The sequence below is a fragment of the Phascolarctos cinereus genome, unplaced genomic scaffold (genome assembly GCF_003287225.1).
Source record: "Phascolarctos cinereus isolate Bilbo 61053 unplaced genomic scaffold, phaCin_HiC Scaffold_7;HRSCAF=346, whole genome shotgun sequence".
Classification (NCBI taxonomy): domain Eukaryota; kingdom Metazoa; phylum Chordata; class Mammalia; order Diprotodontia; family Phascolarctidae; genus Phascolarctos; species Phascolarctos cinereus.
In genome coordinates, this window is record NW_027556180.1 from 87,613,806 (window position 1) to 87,624,377 (window position 10,572).

General features: G+C 41.3%; 1 pseudogene; it reads right to left on the reverse strand.

Annotated features, from left to right (window-relative positions):
* Positions 1-771: 771 nt before the first annotated feature.
* Positions 772-2,111, reverse strand: LOC110197387 (high mobility group protein HMG-I/HMG-Y-like; annotated as a pseudogene).
* Positions 2,112-10,572: the final 8,461 nt, after the last annotated feature.

Here is a 10,572-nt window from a genome sequence, read left to right on the forward strand (position 1 = left end):
CTAAATGATATATCACATGTAAAGCACTTTGCAAATCTTAAAGTGCTGTATATATGCAATTTATTTATTTAAGGAATAATAATATTTTTAAAAAGTAATATTTAATTAATATGAAGGCTCAGACTTTTGGCCTCATTTGAGGACTCGAGGTCCTTCCTGTCCAAACAGGCTTATATTCGGAAGTGGCATAAAAAGTACTTCAAGTGGTGAAGCTTTTTTTTTTTCCAGAAAAAAGGAATTAATTTTTATTCAAGTAACTGCAAATAGGAAACCAGAGGGGGAGGGGCCTCATGACAATCTGGGACCACCCCTTCTCCCACTTCGGCTGGACCTCCTTCCCTTAACCCTCTCAACTTGAAGATTACCAAAGTAGGGACTGATAGAAGTGGGATTGGGCAGCTCCCCTAGGGCCCACCTCCCCAAACAATGTCACTTTTTAGTAAACTAGGCCTGGCGTCCACTATCTCCCCAAGCCTTCCTTTGTGATGATTTGGGGAGGATGAACAGGGTGAAGATGGAGGAGGGGTAGAGGGCAGGTGAACGTGACAAGCAGCAAAACTGCATGGCTGAGTCTGGAAGCCACAGAATGTACGAACAAAACCATTTAAAAAAGGAAAACCACCAAAATGTGTTCAGAGGTAGATTGTGAACGGAGGGAAGATGTGACCAGCTCCTAGGGGAGGTATGACATTCTGAAAGGAGGGATGGGGGGGCTGGGAGGAAAAATCCTTACAAAACATGCATTCCAAAGGCAAAAATCACGGGCCAGGGAAGGCCAGCCCCGGATTGGGGGAATTTAATAGTATTGTCAAGTCCCCCCCTTCTCCCTAGATATTCTGAGCAGCAAGGAAACAGATGAATCAGACCCTCTCCCTTCCCCTTAGCTACTTCTCAGTTAGTGCCTGACACCTTAGGCTCCAGCCCAGCCCCATGCCAGTTTGATACTCAGGAAATGCCAGAGTGTGGAGAGGGCAGAAGGGGGAAAGGGATGGGTATTGGACCCCCCCTTCTACTCCCAGTTAAAAGTCTGCTCCCATCTCCACCCTTGGGACCAATCTTGAGTGAGTAGAAGGTAGAAAGAAGGGGTGGTGGGGGTACAGAATATCCCCAAACAGAAGTCAATTGAAGATGAGTCGTCAGGATCAAGATACTCACACATCTGTCCTTCCCTGTCAAACCCTTTTGAGTTGGAGTAGGGGAGGGGGGGATGGGAAAACAGGAACCCTGGTCCCATTCCAGAGGGGCAAGAGACAAAGAAACAGGTGTTGGCAGCTAAGTCAAAAGGTTAGCTCAGTCCGGCGAAGGAGGAATACAAAAGAAATCCCAATCCTGGGAAAGGATGGGTGTGTCTATGGATGGGTGGATGGCTGGATGGATGGATGTGGGAGATGGGGGGAGGGAGGCTCAACCACCTGCTGCCTGCTCCACCCTACCCAGCACAATCCCATATGGGGTGGCCAGGGTCAGTGTGAATACGTCCAATGTGTGAATGGGGAGGCATTTTTCCCAGGTAGAGCTATTATTTCTCTGACCAGTAAAACCAGGAAGGGCAGATTGAGGGAAAGGAACGGTGGGGGAAGAAAAATGAGGACTTAAAGATCAACATTTTTCTGTCTAGTCCCAGAATGAAAGGGTCGCCGCGGTTTGTCATCGTCATCAAGGGGAACGAGGTAGCGAGATATAAGCAGATTTGGTTACTGCAGACTCCTGGGATATCCTTTCTTCCTCTTCTTTCTCCAGCTTTTTGGGTCTACCTCTTGGTTTCCTCCCTGGTGCGGTGGCAGTTCTCCGGCCTTTGGCAGCCCCCTTGCTCTTACTCCCTTTCGGTCTGCCCCGAGGTCCTCACTGGGCTCCTTCGGGTGTTGTTTCCGGGGTCGACCTCGCCCTCTCCTCTCAGACCCGTCTTTGTCCTGTTTGGAGGCCAGAGGCTGGCTGGACTTCGAACTAGATTCATTCATCCTCCCCCTTCTCTAATGAGAGGTGGTAAAGGGTAGGGGGATGGCGTTCGGCAGCGGGCCGGCTTGGGTGCGTAGCTGCGGGTTGCGGGGGAGCAGCGCGGACTGCGAGCGAATGACCTCGCTAAGCTTCCCTGCTCTGGCTCCTCCCGCCCCCGCTGCTGCCGTTTGCTGCAAATGCGGCTGCCCTCTTGGAGGGGCAGCTCCAGAAATAGTCCCGGCTCACACTCCCAATTAGAGAAGCGCAGCCCCGGCTCTGTGGAGCTTGAAAAGAGCGTGGTGCAGCTTTTTAAAAAAGTGTCCAGGAAGGCAATAGAGTAAGTATAGAGACTAATTCAGTCCCATGAGAGAGACCATTCTTGCTGAATTCTCTCAGTCTGGGTATCTCTGTCTGTGTAGACTATTTCCATGCCTAGAAGCCCATAATCCTTAGTTTTGATTGCATTCTCACTCTATATAAAACTGTCTCCTGGCTACTCAGAGAGGAAGTTTTTTTCTAGTTTCACTCTCCACACTTCAACAATTTCCATCTTTCACTGAACTAACAGTTGTTCTCCTTCTGATTACTATTTCCTGTCCAGAATCCTAGATCCCATTTGGATATCTTGACTTGGAACCATTTGTTTTTTTCAGGAAGATCTCTATTCATTACCATATACTGCCCCTCAGAAACATTCATATATATGCACGTGTGTGGGTATGGCCACACATGGAAAATACCACTACATAACTCCAACGACAGCATATATCCAGACAGGCACAGGTGGCTGGGAAGACACTCACCTTTGTTCAGTGGGGTTCTCTTGTAACTTCATTAGTAGCTTTTCCAAAGCATGTATGGAAAAAGTTAAATGTTACCCAAATTAAAGAAGGCTGTTTTCTGGAAACATTTTATGTTGGGGAAAAAACATGCACACACACACACACACACACACACACACACACAACAGAGAGAGAGAGAGAGAGAGAGAGAGAGAGAGAGAGAGAGAGAGAGAGAGAGAGAGAGAGAGAGAGAGAGAGAGAGAGAGAGAGAGAAAATGTTCAGCATTTCTTTGACGCAAGCCAGGCAAAGGTTAGCGGTGTGCTTTCTTATAGTTGTGGCTGGAGGAAGAGTAATTATGGTAAGCTGCCTCAAAGTGCTGCCTGGTGAAGAGTCTGTTGACATTTGCATTATGATGAATGCCGTTCTCCAAGGGTTTTCTAACTCAGCTGTTCTCAATTGTAATAAGATTTTTGTAAAAGCCACACACAAACACATAATTTTCCAGTACTGGTGTTGGAAGAAAAAACATCGGCTGCAAATCCCTCCTTGATGGAATATTAACATTTCACTTAATATGCCTATTCTAACTGTCCTTATCTCAGTCTACTTTCCAAGAGCAAAGATGAAAAAGGAGACAGAAACACACGTTATTACATGCCCAATTTTTGTTAAATATAATTGGCTTCTTTGAAGCGTTTCAATCTGAGATCTCCAAACAAACCCTTATATTGTTACAGGGTCTCAGCATCTTTCCTTCCTGAGACTTTACAAAATGACTTTTTATATCTTTCTTAATTGAGTCTTGTTTTCGAAAGGCAGTACAGCCTAGGGAGAAAAGTGTTGGACCCTTACTTAAAAAGACGTGGGCTCAAATCCTGCCCCCCTCCCCCTTGTTAGCTGTGTAACTCTGGGCAATTCTCTGAGCTTTCAATTTCCTCATCTTTTTGAAGGAGGTAGTATTCATATCCTGTACATAGATGTTGCAGCTGCCTATGAAGACTTTGTAGTATGTGCTCAGGTGGTTTTCAATTTAAAACCTAATTATTCTCATTCTTAAACTTCTCGTTTCTTGATATTTTTCTCATCCCATGTAGTTTGAAGGATTGTTGTGGGACTCAGATAAACAAACCTACATAAATGTTGAAGTGCTTATATAAATGTCAGTTATTATTATAGTTTTGCATTATAGTTCTTTGTGTGTATATCTTCTAATGGACTGAAATTTTCATGAAGGCAAGGACCATGTCTTATTTGTCTTGAATTTTCTCTGTTCTCAACTACTCCCAGCAGTACCTGGCCCAACACATGGAGCATGGAGTAAGGACTTAATTGTTGAATTGAACTAATTGAATTTTGAGACCTCCCAACCACTTTAATCATTTGCATGAGTGTTGTGTCTTTTTACAGATGAAGAAGTCAAGTGCAGAGGAATTAAATGATTTGCTGAAGGTTCACAGTATGGGCCCTAGGGTTTCTGACAGGTGTCCTTTACTAAGAAAACCAAGATTTCCTGAAATAACCAGGAAAGATCACACTTTCTCAACATGATTAAAAATGTTTCTTCCCTCATCTACACAGCAACACTCTTAATGTATTGTCTTCCCCCATTAGAATGTTAGTTCCTTGAGGTCAAACACTGTCAAGCTTGCCTGAATTTGTATCTCCAGTTCTTAGTAAGCACTTAATATTCTCTCTCTCTCTCTCTCCCTCCCTCCCTCTCTCTCTCTCTCTCTCTCTCTCTCTCTCTCTCTCTCTCTCTCTCTCTCTCTCTCTCTCTCTCTCTCTCTCTCTCTCTCTCTCTCTCTCTCTCTCTCTCTCTCTCATCTACTTATCTGTCATTTATCCATTTTATTATCTATTATTCATCTGATTGGGGTAATAATTCCTGTAGTACCTAGTTATTGGGAACATAAAAGAGATAATGCATGTAATGTATTTCGCAATAATGGTAGGTAAATATTGGTTGTTGTTGTTTTGGCTCTGGGATTTCACTGGCGGAGGAAACTCCCAATAAGAAGCTCCATCTACCAGGGCAACTGGGCAAATGCTCTTTAACTTATAGTAAGAAAGTTGCCTGGGGCATTGAAAGGTTCATTGACTTGCCCAGGGTCACGTAGCTAGTATGTGAAGGGGGACTTGAAGTTTTATCTTCCTGACTCTAAGGCCACCTCTCTCTTTTTACTGTCATTGTCATTATTGTCCTTGTCATCATCATCATCATCATCATTATCTTCTTTTTCTCCTCTTCCTCCTTTTTCTCCTTCTTTTCTCTTCCTCCTCTTCTGCCTCCTTTTCCTCTATCTCCTCCTCCTCCTCCTCTTCCTTCTCTTTTCATTTGAGCTCCACTGAATGATATGGCAGCTGATATTCTCTGGGTGTTTCTCCAAAGCATCAGATAACTAGATAAAATTGGACCAGAGTAGTTGTCTTGGTCTTAAGGTACTCTGGGCGTGCTACAAGCTTAGCCACTGCTTTATGTGCATTTTATGTTTAAGGGTCCAGAGACTAGGGATGCCATTCAGCTTAGCCAGGCTGCCTCTCCTAGGAACAGCAGTCTTAGACAGGAGGAGCAGGGCAAACATAAGCAAACATTTCATGCAGATGGTAGCAGCACTAGTACATTGGTTTGCGTCTCATGAGAATCCCAACCCTTTCATTTCCAGTGCTCCAGGTTGGCCCCCAACAGCAGTGAATTAATGAATGAAAGAATGAAAACAATTTATTAGGTGTTTATTTTATGCCAGGCACTGTACTATACAAAACAAATGGAAAGATTTGAGGGTACAAAAAGAAAGGTAGTCTCTGCTTTCAAGGAGCTTGCATTCTCATAACAAAGCAATACAGCACGTATAAGGGAATGGTGACCAGGGAGGGGTAGTTTGGACTGAGAAGAACAGGGATGGTGAAGGGATCCATTGGAAAATAGACATATCTTTCCAGGAATGGTATTGTAGATTGGAATCTTGCTACCAGAACTAGTGGTAGAAAAGAGGAGAGGAAGGATGTGTGGGTGGTGGCATGGTAAAGTGCTTTGAGCTCCTCAGGGAAATAGGGTTTTTAGCTATAACCCAATGCCATTCTTAGTTTATATTGTGTTACTCATCAACATGTTATGGGCTAGAGCCATTGAGTCAACCATACGTAAGCCAAATTTTAGAATAGTACCAGTATTGAATGCCTAAGGAATATACTGATAGCTCTTATTTTGAATGACTTATACTCAGATTCCACTAAGTCATTCATTTCGCCTACACCTCCAATATTGCTGGTAGGTGTTCTTTTGACAAAGTCCTCAGAATAAAAAGGAATGAAAGGATGGGGGCTTGTTTCCGTTATTGAATGTATGTTCAGCATCAACAGCTGGGTAATAATATCTCTTAATCAATCTTGGAGAAATCCCGCCCCCACTGCTGCCATGTTCTCCACCCCAAGTTCAGATAGAACATCCTCCAAGGCTAGAGAGTGGCAGATCTGTCTGTGGACCCTGAACTTCAGATATGGCTGGGACAGCATAAAAGGCTGTGCAACTCCCAGTGGAGACACACAAGGGCTTTATTTTCTGAGGGTCCATTTTCCAAAATAGACTTAGATTCCTGGGTCAGTAGAGGTTAATGTGTATAAAAAGAAGAAATCAAAGCTTGACGACAGCAACATCCAGGAGAGGAACATGGCATGATCACAAAAGGAAAACGTAATTGGTGAAATTTAGTGCAGGGGTTCTACATTTGGGTCTGCAAACTTTTTTTAAAAAAATCTGTTTTTATAATTGTATTTCAAAATAATTGGTTTCCCTTGTAATCCTCTGTATTTTGTTTTCTGCATTTTAAAATGTTATTCTGAGATGGGGTCCATAGGCTTCACCAGATTGACTGCCAAAGGAGTCCATGGTACAAAGAAGGCTAACCCCTTCTTTGTGTATAAAGGCACAGTGATTATAATGAAGCCCAAACTTTACACATCTTGTCATGCCATCACACCACTTCATAAGAATGTGATACAAAAAAGGCCATATCATGGAATGCTGTGATCTCCTAAATGGGGTGTGCATACCCCAAGCAGTGCATAGGATGATGAGGGTATAGAAAACAATATTAGAACTTCCATTTTGGAATATAAAAAGTAAGAGAAAATTAAGCTGCACTAATATTTAATAGATAGTTGTTGTTAGCTCCCACATTTGATCTGTGCGTCAAATGGTCATGAGACCCACACAGAATTCAAGGCATCTAAAGGAAGAATGGGCATTCCATAAGGTGAAAGGGACCCTTTCATTTGTTCCTTTTTTTCCAGCTTGTTCTGAATGAAGGATATCTTTGTGTGCCTGGTTAAATGAATTTATAGATTCATTTTAACTAAGCTAATCTTCACAAGCGCAACTAGGTGGTGCAGTGCCTAGGGTACCAGGCCTGGAATCAGGATGACTCCAATTCAGGAGTTCAAATCCGGCCTCAGACAGTTACTAGCTGCATGATGTGGGCAAGTTACTTCATCCTGTTTGCCTCAGTTTCCTCATCTGTAAAATGAGCTGGAGAAGGAAATGGCAAACTGCTTCAGAATCTTTGCCAAGAGAACCTCAAATGGGGTATTGAAAAGTTGGACACAATTGGAATGACTCAGCAATCTTCACAAAGTGGACAAGGCACTTTATAAGTTTCCTTCAAAGAAATGGTAAATTGAAGATAATACTAATAATGGGAGCATGATGAATAAGAAAATGACAGAGTAGAAAGCTATTTTTTTCTTTCATCTCTTAGTATGGGGGTTCTTGGTGTCTATAAACATGTTTTAAAAATTTTTGATAATTGTATTTTAGTATAACTGGTTTTATTTTTGTAACCTAGTGTATTTTATTTTAAGCTTTGGAAAATCTGAGTCTGAGTAGGCTTCAGCAGACTGCCAAAAGGAACTATCACACAAAAGAGGTTAAAAAATCCCTATTTTAGTATGAACATTTTATCACTTGTATTACAAGGTGAAAACAACAGTGATCTACTCAGATTTGATAAGATATAAGACCAAAAAAGAGAAATTATCAATATTACTTGAAATATGGATTTTCATCCACTACTAATAATCTCTCCCTAAGTGTATATTGTACGTTAAGATCTTAACTAATGATAGTATGACACTATCATGAATGAATGAATGAATGAAACATTTATTAACCACTTAGTATGTGCAAAGCACTTTGTTAAGTGCTAAAATAAGCAATACATTTAAAAACTAAGCTTTTGTTGTTGAAGATGATAGATGTGTCATGTCTAAAAACTCACATATATTCACTTTTTGGAAACAGAATTTTTTAACCTCTTTTAAAATCTTCAAAATGAATAGTTTCAATGACTTTCAAACACCTTTATTAAAGATATAAAAATGTAGTATCTTCTGGTTAGTTTTCAAGAACTGATTGACATTTTTGGCAATGGATATTTCCTGCCTGAATTTAAGGAAAAGCTTTGCATAACTGGTGAATTGGAATGAAAAATGAGTAATATCATTTAGTAATCACAGCCAACAATATACTTTTTTCCATTCAGGCCTACTTGTCTTTGTGAGACGTCTTTGTGAGGCATCTTTTTCACCTATGGCAGCCATTTAAACCAAGTATCAAAATAAAGTAGAATTAGAAGCAGACCTTGAAATCACTGTATTAAGCTTTTTTTAAAATGAAGCATATTCAGTGACATTGCTTCTTATTGAGAGCAAGGATTTTTTTTTTACTGTTAATAAATTAAAAAAATTAGTCAAATCCAGCTGAAAATAGCAACAGCTTGTTAAATGGGTGGGCGCTTAAGTCCTGTTCCTATTCCTTTTCTTTCCCTATTCCACAAGGGAGCAGCCACTTAGTTTTGCTTCTAATATTTCTCTCAAATTGAGTAGAGAAGTAGAGGCTGTTCTCCTTTTCCTCATCTCTCCATGGCTGAGAAGGTCTGAAGTTTAGCCTCATTAATATCTTTCCCTTTTTCTCCATCTCTGCCAGGACAGGGATGTTGACATGGCAGAGTGTCTTGGCAGGTCCCATGAGACCAAAGACAAGTATCAGCTGCAATCCACTGCGTTCTTCTTTATGAGGAAAGTTGTACACCGTTATTTATTTGCAATTGTTGCTAAGAATTCTATTTTCATGATATTAAGAGCCATTTCTGGTAGACTTTGTGCTCATTGCTGAGTTAAAGATTCCCTGGTCTATGTGGTCTGTACAAGTTGATGATTCCCATTAAATATCCCTCAACTGTCTAGATTGAGGCAACAATGTATACTTATTCTGTGAAATTCAGCTATACTGGTACGCTATGACTAAGTCCAGAAGTCCCAACAGATGTTAGTCTGTAGTATACCGAACACGTGGTAGAAATAAGAGTTTTCTGCTTTTCTATCTGGCATAGTCATACTCTCCAAATAATTTTTAAAAGTCAACTGCCCATGGTAGTCTGTCCCTTCAACCTACCTTTCAGTCTCTTTTCTACCTTTCACTTCCATACTTCTTGAAAAAAACTGTCTATAGTCAATGTCCTTAGTTCTTAACCTCCTATCATGTCCTTCATGGCTTGTAGCCACATACCTTGACCCTCTCCATTCAGCTGAAACTGCTCTCTCAAAAATTGCCATGGCCTAATCACGAAATATAATAGCAGTTTTTAGTTTTTGTCTTCCTTTACCTTCGCAAAGTCTTTGACACTAATTCCTTTGACTTTGTTGATGTCACACTTATTGATTCTACTTCTATATCTTTAACTGTTCCTTCTCTATTTCCCTGTTCTTCTCTCTACTCTGTACTCTCTGATCACCTCCTCCATAGCTCTGAGAGCCAACCTTTATTTTCTGTCCCCACCACTTTCTCTTGAGCTTCAGTTTTGGAACTGTGAACCCATGGTTAAATCAGTTTGGTGAGCCATTCCAACACATACACGCAGCATTGTTTATTTAATATTTATATTGTCCTTTGATACGTCTATTTTTATATATGCTTTATAGTTCACATAATAGATCAGCATAGCAGTAGATGTAGGTAATTTGTAAATAAGTATACATATGGTGAGGGGTGTCAAATTACTGATAGAGATGGGTGTATGACCAAAAAATTGGGAAGCCACTGGTATAATGAATGGAGTGCTGGACTTGGAATGAGAAAGACCCAAGTTCAAATTCTGCCCTCTGTCCAAGACAATTCTCTAGGACTTTTCTAAAAGATCATAGTAAGAAGAGGGATACATTTAGATATAAATGTGATGTAAAAGGAAAAGGCTTCAATAAAATAAAATTCGGGTAATAATATTTGCCCAACTACATTATAGGTTTTGAAAATGGAATCCATTATCTTTCTGCCTAAACCCATCTCCCCTCCTACCTTTCCTGTTACTATAGAGGGCAACACCACCCTCCCATTTGCCCAGGCTCACAACCTAGGAGTCATCCTGGACTTTTCCTTGTCTCTCATCTCCCGTATCCAAGTGGTTGCCAAGCTTTGTTGATTTCACCTTTGCAACATCTCTCTAATACGCTCCTTTTTCTCTTCTGATGCTTCCAGTATCCTTCATTCCCCCATACCTGAACTATTGTACTAGCTGCAGGGGTGTCTTGCTGCTTCAAGTCTCTCCCCGCTTCACTCCATCCTCCATTCAGCCACTGAGATGATTTTCCTAAAGTACAGATCCAATCATGGCACCCCACCTATTGCCACGGCGGTCAAGCACAAAATGCTGTTTGGCTTTCAAAGCCCTTCATAACCTAGTCCCCTCCGTACCTTTCCAGTCTATTTATGCCTAACACACACACACACACACACACACACAACACACACACTCACACACTCATACACACACTCACACCTGTGACACTGGCCCCTTGCTTGTT